This window comes from Microtus pennsylvanicus, chromosome 3, assembly GCF_037038515.1.
Source record: "Microtus pennsylvanicus isolate mMicPen1 chromosome 3, mMicPen1.hap1, whole genome shotgun sequence".
In the NCBI taxonomy this organism is placed as follows: domain Eukaryota; kingdom Metazoa; phylum Chordata; class Mammalia; order Rodentia; family Cricetidae; genus Microtus; species Microtus pennsylvanicus.
The window spans coordinates 99,640,647-99,650,054 of record NC_134581.1 but is presented as its reverse complement, the minus strand read 5'-3'; the positions used below and the strand labels follow the sequence as shown (position 1 = coordinate 99,650,054).

At 43.4% G+C, this 9,408-nt stretch overlaps 1 long non-coding RNA gene across 1 annotated transcript; it reads left to right on the top strand.

Moving 5' to 3' along the window:
* The first annotated feature begins 1,203 nt into the window (after positions 1-1,203).
* LOC142847249 (uncharacterized) lies at positions 1,204-6,709 on the top strand. The gene is made up of 3 exons (XR_012910134.1): positions 1,204-1,257; positions 5,605-5,684; positions 6,381-6,709. It is a non-coding gene; the product is annotated as an uncharacterized LOC142847249 (long non-coding RNA).
* Positions 6,710-9,408: the final 2,699 nt, after the last annotated feature.

Sequence of the window (9,408 nt, the reverse complement as noted above, 5' to 3'; positions counted from 1 at the left end):
AATAGAGCATCGTATCAGACACTGCCACCAGCAGAAAGCCCAAGTTAGGGTGCAAGGCAGTGGTGGATAAAGAGGGTCTCAGAATGTACACTGGATGACACTTCCAATTAGCTATTCCCATCACAGGTACTTTTATACCACAAGATAAATCAGCCTTTTGCTTTGGGAAGACACTTGGGGAAAGTTTACCTTCCAGCTAAGTTCAAGGACATAATGTTTTTATTCTGCTAACTTTCTCTTCTTTTTCAACATGGTATTTTCATTCTTGGCCTGATCTCCATTCATTTTCTTACAGGGCCAGGGGCAGGGCAGTCCACCCCTTGATAGAAGGTCATGGAGGACACTCTAAGACAAACATACTTAGGTCTGAAGTAGAGGACTAACCTCATTTCCAGAGTCAGTTTCTCAGTAATCTTAGACAGCACATGGCAGTGTACCAATACAATGTGTATTATATTGGTTTTTCAGTTGTACTTGTGTACAATTGTTCCTGCACAGAATATGCAGGGACTACAAAGAGTGGATGAGAGCAGCGACATAGTCACAATGCCGTCAGTACAAGTCCAGCCACTAGTGATATCCTCCTTAGGTCACATTTATACGTTTCTCAGCCTGCAATCCATCCCAAGAATGAGTTATTTTTAATTTTGTTTGTAAGCCAGAGATATTCTGAGAATCATCATTCAGGTCAAAACACCACATGACTGGAAATTCTCTGCACTGCCGATGATGTACTATAATCAACAGCAGCTCAAACAAACCTCGGCACATATTGATTAATCCAGTTCACTTTATTTTTGTTGTTTAAAAACCTCTATGCGCTGGCCACAACTGGAGCCTGGGTTTTCTGAAAGGAGGCTCCCGGAGCAGGTTTTCACGAAGTGGTCAGTGAATTCCTTAATAAGGAGACTTGGTGAACACAGTCTGTTTATAGAGGTCACGGGTTAGATAGCTGCAGGTCTTAGAAATGGCATATGAGGTGGCGTTGGCAAAGTTGCGCAGGGTGGCAGTGCAGCCCATGGATGATGATGGGTAGCAGTCATCTATACCAGCTTCTTGGGCACAGGGGCAGAGATGATGCCCATGTCTCTGGTGACAGAGATGAAGGCTGTAGGAAGTCCTACAGCCAGTAGTTACCAGCCCACTGGGGCGTGGCCTCTTATGCTATTTATGCCGATGTAGAGCATGCGCGTCTGGTCTCTTTTCCGGCTGCCGGATTCGGGTTCTGTGCTCCATTTCAGCAGAGGATTCTGATTTGTGAGTCTACCCCTAAGTAAATAGCCATCTATTTCTCAATTCTGAGCTGGTGTGGGATTTCTTTTAAGCGTCCTTCATTAGGTGAAACTCATCAACACAGACCCACGCTGTCTGTTACCTTGCATGGAACAGCCTGGGGCTTTTGTTCCCCCAGTGGCCTCTCTGCACAGGGACAATGGAAAGCTTGACTAAGACGCTGGCTTGTAGGGTGGCAGTGGCTACGTCCTTGGAGCACTTAACACCAAGACTAATCTGGCCATTGTAGTCCCCATTAGCCTTGAACCTGGTCCTCTGGCGGACCTGAGTCTGCTTCTGCACTGGCATGATCTTTATTAGGGCCGTACCCAGAAAAAATCAATTTTTTGAACTGACTTAATTTTGGGTTACTTAATGAGCAGGGAGAACAGGTAGATGTCCTCCAGGGACTTGATCTTCATGTCCTTAACCAGGCAGCCCAACTTGGTGACAGGGATCCAGTCCTTGTCATCTGCTTTATCTCCGAGAGTTCCGGGGCCTGCAGCCATGCCTAACACTGCTGCTGCCAAATCCTCCTCAGAAGTCTAATCTTACCCTGGGGCCTCCTTCCACACTGGCTTCATCTGCCATTTAGTGTTTTTCCAAAGAAAAAGAAACCTGACTAATTCTTTTTATTTATTTATTTATTATGTATACAATATTCTGTCTACATGTATGCCTGCAGGTCAGAAGAGGGCACCAGATCTCATTACAGATGGTTGTGAGCCACCATGTGGTTGCTAGGAATTGAACTCAGGACCTTTGGAAGAGCAGGCAATGCTCTTAACCTCTGAGCCATCTCTCCAGTCCCCCTGACTAATTCTTAATAGCAGCAAAGGCTAAGGCAGCGTTGTTCACTACTTTAGTGGTGAAGCTTCTGAAATTTCATTTTGCAACCTGGTCGTAAGCCCTGGAATGGCTAGCAAAGATGCAGTTACTGCAGTATTAGTCAAAGCAGGTACACAGGTGAGGTGGTTTTACAAGATGCAGGGAGAGTGTGCTTGACACAAAAGCGGAGTTCTTTATAATAAGGAGGCTTATTATAAAGAAGTATTATACACTATATCCCTATCAGATAGCCCATATATCTCACTAGTGTATGATCAGAAGATATGTTAAAGCAAAAACTGGAGATGGCTTGTAAGAAATGGTACTGTCCATAGACTTCCATTAAATCCTGAGAGTGGGACAGTTAATACAATGACAGTACAGATTAACAATGTCAGTGATGACAAAGTGTGTAGGAGTCTAGTGGATTAGCATTAAGAGATGACAGCATAGCACGGCGTTTACAAATGTCTGTACAGATAATGCCCATCTCTATCAGCTTGTCTGTAGCGATTTGTTTTATTTTTAATTATGTGTATGTATACATATGAGTAAAGGCACTCACTCCTGCCTCTGTCTCCTGAATGCTGAGACTAAAGGTGTGTGCCACTATGCCTAGTTTATAAACTTGTTTTTATTTTATGTTTATATATGTGTGCCTGAGTTTTCACAAATGTGCCGTATACGTGCAGGAATCCACAGAGGTCAGAAGAGGGTGTCAGGTTCCCCTGACATTACAGATGGTCATAAGCCACTTTGTGGGTGTTAGGAACCAAGCCCAGCTCCTTTGCAAGTGCAGTAAGTGCTCTTAATTGCTGAACCATCTCTCCAGTTTCTACAGTTACTTTAAAAATTTACATTCATTTATTTCCATGAGGAAGAGAGTGGGTATGCACATGACATAGCATCATTGTGGAGGTTTGGACAATTTGTCAGAGTGTATTTTCTCCTACCACATGGGTTCCCAGGTCCAAACTCAGTCCTCACACTTGGTGGCAAGTGCCTTTATTCACTGAGATATCGCAATGGCTGCCATTTATATTTGATGCAGATAAAGTCCCTATCATCCATTGACTTGCTCTAGGGAATCCCATGGTGAAATCACAGTTGTTTTTCTGGGGTGATCAGTATTGTTCTTGAGAGGAGATGTCTTCATGGGCTTGGAAAATACCTTGGTGGTCCCTTCTTGTAAGCCACTAGGCTGACAAGGGTGGCGCAGCCAGTCGAGCAACAAAGAACCAGCACTGCTCCCAGAAAAAGAAGAATGTTGAATTGGTCAGTATCAATCAAGCAGCCTTAAGCAGCATGCTGAGACATTAAGTATAACAGATATAAAATCCAGGTTCAGTGAATCCCAGCACTCAGAAGGCAGAGGTAAGCAGATCTCGGAGTTCGAGGCCAGCCTGGTCTACAGATCAAGTTCCGGGAAAGCCAGGGCTACATAGAGAAACCCTGTCTAAGAAAAATAAATAAATAAATAAATAAAATAAAAACCAGGGTTCAGCAAACCCATGTAAGTGATGGGCGTATGGGACGTTGGTCATCTCCTGGGCAGGAGACCGCTGCTGTTTCATCCTAAATTTGTGCCACAATTTTCATAGCACGTGGAGTGCTCTTAGAGGATTCTTTATATCCAGCCTTCATCAAGAATTGATTAATCCAAAGCCTTTGGCTCCTTATACTATCGGCAGTATCAGAGGGTTCCCTTGTTTTACCCTAACTTCGTCAAATGGAAAAAGCACTAAATGAACTAGTTTGGCACATCTTTGCTTGAGCAGATCTTCGGCTCCAACAGATTTACATCGCCTTAATCTCCCTTCAGTGGTCTGTCTGGATCACCCTACTAAGTAGTTGAGGTCCCAGATGGCTGGACTTGATTTTCCCAAGATTAACCCAAACAATCTAGGAGGGAATAGTGTACGCTACCGGTAGGTATAGCACGTAGCATGGACTCTGACTGACACTCCATGGAGAAGTACAGATCAGTCTCACTGAATCAGGAGTTGCCCAGAAAGGCACCTGAGCACCAAGTCTTAACCTCCCAGGACAGTAGCAATATTGCTTCATCTTTTATCTCCAACTATGGCTTAGAGATTTTGAGTCATAATCCATATAAATGGTGTTTCATTTTGTTCTGTGGGCCTATTATTTAGGTCTGTACTGTTTCCAGTAAGTGATCTTTCTATTTATGGAATGAGCCTAGCCCTATCTGTTTTAATTGCTGTTTTGGCATCTGTGGTGACTATTCTTGGTTGTTAACGTGACTATATTTGGAATTAACTAAAACCCAAATGGTTGGGCACACCTGTGAGGGATTGTTTTCTTGATTACATCTTTAAAATGGGAAGACCAGGGAGAATGGGGACCATGGGAGAGGGGTGAAGGGGAGGGAGAGGCAGGGAGGGGAACAGAGAAAAATGTAGAGTTCAATAAAGGTCAATGATAAAAAATAAATAAAATAAAAGGGGAAGACACACTTTTAATCCAGATCTTGAGGTGGGAAGATCCACCTTTAATCTAGGCCACATCTTCTGGTGGCAGCCTATATAAAGGACATGGAAGAAGGAAACACTCTTTTGTTGCCTGTTTGCTCTTGATAACAAGTTCATTCCTTCACTGTCATTAAAGAATACGTCTTTGAGATTCCTGCATATACTGAAAATCAGCTGAGATCTTCAGCCTCATGGGCTGATCAGCTACTGGATTCCTGGGCCTTCCATTGGTAGACAGCCATTGTTGGACTAAATGGACCACAGCCTGTAAACCTAAATTCTAAAAATTCTCCCATATATATATAATACATATATTATATATTATATGTGTGTATTATTATATATGTATTATATGTATTACATTATTAAATATATAATATATGCATATATTATATGTGTGTATTATATATTATATAAACATGTATCTATAAATATATGTGTTTAGATAGATTCATTCTATAAGTTCTGTTATTCTAGAGAACCCTGACTAATACAGCATTAGTTTATGTTTATTAGTTTATAAAAACCATTTATGTTTTTCTACCAAACCCTCAGCTTTCAGATAATAATGTGATAAATCCATTTTATACCATGCATCTTAGTACAGTCCTATATTAACTTACATTTGAAGTGACTCCCATATCACTCTGGGTCCATATAGGCATATCAACCTTAGCATTATAAAGAGTCCATAAAGTATTCATTTGGGTAGCATGGGTGTATGGACATACAACCAAATATCCAGATGTATGTACTTACCGTCACAGAGAAGGACTAGCAATTTTGAGATCAGGTCAAAGCTCCCACATTATTGATCTACCAGATTTGTAAATACAATCTTTCCAATGATGCAGGATATTCCACTTCTGCATCCACTGGCAGAGGGGATCTTTGAGGATGCTCTTCTTTATAATACCCTGAGTACTAGGCATCCCATAGTGCTGTGCCCACCTGTGAGCAGCATACTCTCCAAGAAGTCTGGATTTGTGATTAACCCATTTGTGCTTGTCAGGGGGAACTTACACACTCCGTGGAATCTGAGCTGAAGAGTCTGGGCTGAATGCTTGTTCTATGGAGATAAGTAAGCACATTGTGAGTATCACCATGAAGTACAGTGTCACTGATTACCTGTTACCAAATATCCTCCCATGCAGGTTTTCTCCATATTTCTTTGCCACTTGTGGTCCATTCATGTTTTGTTATCAGGCCATCCAGATGACCATTTCTTTTGTCACAGACCACTTGATGTACACACATGGCATTGTCCTGAGTCAGTATGAATAGCTTTATAGACAGCATATACCTCTGCATATTGGCTGCCCATACCAGAGACTGAGGAGACAGTTGATCGAAAGACTTTCCTCATCCTAACTGGAATGGGAACTATCATTACTTCATGTCCCCAGCTAGGAAGCTGGCCACTTTTTAAATGGAATTGTAGCTTGTTTAGCATAAATTCCTCCCCTAATCTAGTAGTTGTAACTGATTTCCCTTTGAACAATTTTGGATTGCCATAAATTAAATGGTTTCATCTCCAGTACTCACCCAAGTTAGGCTAATAGTAGGTGACCCATTTTTCCAATAGATTTTAATGTGGGGCCTGAAGTCTTTACAGATAAAACCTAACTTTTGGATCTGGGCTTTCCAGTTTTGGGGACAAGTCAGCAAACAAAGCAGAAAGAGCCATTGTAGCCATGGGGACTGTAAGGAAGCATCATCCAGGGGCTTCCAGAGGATAAGGATGCTTTCTGTAATGCAATCTTTTATCTTTAAACATCTGTCACACAGAAATCTCAAGGTCCAAATCAGGAGCAGAAGGAGAGGGAGCACGAGCAAGGAACTCAGGACCGCGAGGGGTGCACCCACACACTGAGACAATGGGGATGTTCTATCGGGAACTCACCAAGGCCAGCTGGCCTGGGTCTGAAAAAGCATGGGATAAAACCGGACTTGCTGAACATAGCGGACAATGAGGACTACTGAGAACTCAAGAACAATGGCAATGGGTTTTTTTGTTTTGTTTTTTTGTTTTTTTTTTGGTTTGGGTTTTTTTTGTTTGTTTGTTTGTTTGTTTTTTGTTGTCGTTGTCGTTGTTGTTGTTGTTTTTTTTTTTTTTGGTTTTTCGAGACAGGGTTTCTGTGTGGTTTTGGAGCCTGTCCTGGAACTAGCTCTTGTAGACCAGGCTGGTCTCAAACTTAGGTCTCGAACTTACAGAGATCCACCTGCCTCTGCCTCCCGAGTGCTGGGATTAAAGGCATGCGCCACCACCGCCCGGCTTGGCAATGGGTTTTTGATCCTACTGCACGTACTGGCTTTGGGAGAGCCTAGGCAGTTTGGATGCTCACCTTACTAGACCTGGATGGAGGTGGGCGGTCCTTGGACTTCCCACAGGTCAGGGAACCCTGATTGCTCTTCGAGCTGATGAGGGAGGGGGACTTTATCGGGGGAAGGGGAGGGAAATGGGAGGTGGTGGCGGGGAGGAGGCAAAAAAAAATAAAATAAACATTTGTTACAGCTCTTAGCTAGTCACTCCATCTGTTTTATCATATGGCACTTCTGACTGAAGGGCAGTGAACATTTGTCTCTGGGAGATGTAAGCTCTCTTCCCATGGTGCACATGGGGCGGGCACCTTCCCACAGTCCAGTCCCAACTCCTCTCTTTGTGTTACCTTTTGAATCACTAAGGCAATAAACTATCTGTATCATTTACCAGCAGGGTTCTGATAATTTGCTTATAAGCAGGAGATGCAGTTTTAATTATCTTATCGGGGCCAGTGAGATGGGTCAGAAGGCAAAGGCACTTGCTGCCAGGCCAGATGATCTGAATTTGATCTGTGGAAGAAAAGAACAAACTCCCAAGAGCTGCCCTCTCACTTCCACACATACTTTGTGTCATGAGTGCACCCAGCACAATTAATTATTTTTATTTTAGTTGTCCTGTTCCTGATTTGTATTCCTAAAGTAGGGTTGTTAGATCACCAGCCACTGCAGCACTGGATGGCTTCAGGATTCTTCCATGGTTTGTACATAATCCTTTAAGGAGGATGATGGGTGATTAGCTGTGGGTCACAAATCATCAGTCATGTATGTGTCCCTGAGTGTCCCTCATAGCCAGTTCCAACATGTTGGTACTGTCAACTGACCCGCCTGTGCATCCATGGCTTAAGCCCTTCTGCTCCACTCTTGGAACATATTGCACACTGCAGGTTCTGTGGTGACAATTGCAAATTTAAGTCTCTTGCATCCAATTTAACACCAGTGACTCCTAGATCACACAATTGCACCAGCTATCTAATCAGGGCTTCCCAAGCCTCTGGGTTGCCCTTGGAAATGACATTTATTCCTTGCCATGTAAAATATTACATCAGGTGCCCAGATTTGATGTGGGACAATGGTTTGTATTCTGTCAATTATATCTTAAATAAACGCTGATTGGCCAGTAGCCAGGCAGGAAGTATAGGCGGGACAACCAGACAGGAAGTAGAGGCAGGTCAGTGAGTACAGGAGAATTCTGGGAAGAGGAAAGCTCTCTCTGCATTCCTGTCCCAGCCACAAAAGAAGCAAGATGTGACTGCCCCACCAAATAAGGTAACGAGCCACATGACTAACACAGACAAGAATAATAGGCTAATATAAGTTATAAGAGTTAATAAGAAGTCTGAGTTACTATATATTGGGACTTAATGACTGTGGGAACCAGACAGGACAGAAACCCCGACAACACAGATTCTCCCGTTGTTCTAAGCATCTGTGCAGCAGAGTCTAGCTTTCAGTAAGATGGGATTCTCTCTCTCCTCTCATAAGTCTAATCCTCAACCCATACATACATTGCTGTCCCAGGCATAGGTGTCAGGATCTCAATTTGGCCAAACATTTGCCAGATGGCCTTTCTGGGCATTGGCCCCCCATTTCCTCTCCTGCACTTGTTCACTAAGGATGTATGTCTGCCATTGCAACATCAACAGCTCTGCAAATCTGCCACCTCCTTTTCCCATTGAACATTTCTCTGTCTTCCCCACCTCTAACTTCAGTCGCTTTCCACTAGGCCATTAGCAAACACCAGCCTCACCTGGCCCTAAGAGTCATATTTCTCGCAGCAACCATTTTCAAGGCCTAAGTCATGTGGTGTAGCTTCAAAGCTTTCAACTTGCTGGCCCACTCTTCACAAAGACCAGCCTGATTCGTTCACTACAAAGCCCGTTCACAAAAGAGAAGTTCTTCAGAGCCAGGGATTTGCTCAGCAACCTTAGAATATTTCCTCCTTCAGAACAGAAAGGCACCGTATGGAAGGATCTGTGCTAGCCATGTATATGATTTTAAAAGAATAAAACAAGCAGCAGAAACACACTAGAACATGAGGCTAGACACTTACACCACCCAGAAGAAACTGTCTGGGGGAGCCCTAGACACCGAAACAGCAAGCTGGGGTGTCTGACCACTGAGACTCCCAGGCAGAATGTGTTTTCCTGGGTGATACTTCCCAGGCATCTTTTTATCATGGAATTAAACAGTAGCTGAGTCTTTGGCTTTGGAAAGCCGCCTGGGAATGCTTACCTCCCAGAGTATTCAAGGACACGGCACTTTCACTCCTTCTGACGGTCTTCATAGCTCTTCTGCGGTTCCTTCTTTCTCCTCACAGGGCCAGAGAGAGCTAGCCCGTTCCCAGGCAAGAGGTCTTGGGGGACACTTGAAGATAGCATGCTTGGGTCTAAAGAGCCAGGTTCTCAGTGATCTCAAATTGCAGGACAATTTATTAATGTGACATTTATTACACACACACACACAACATATACACATACACCCAAAAGATAAAGGG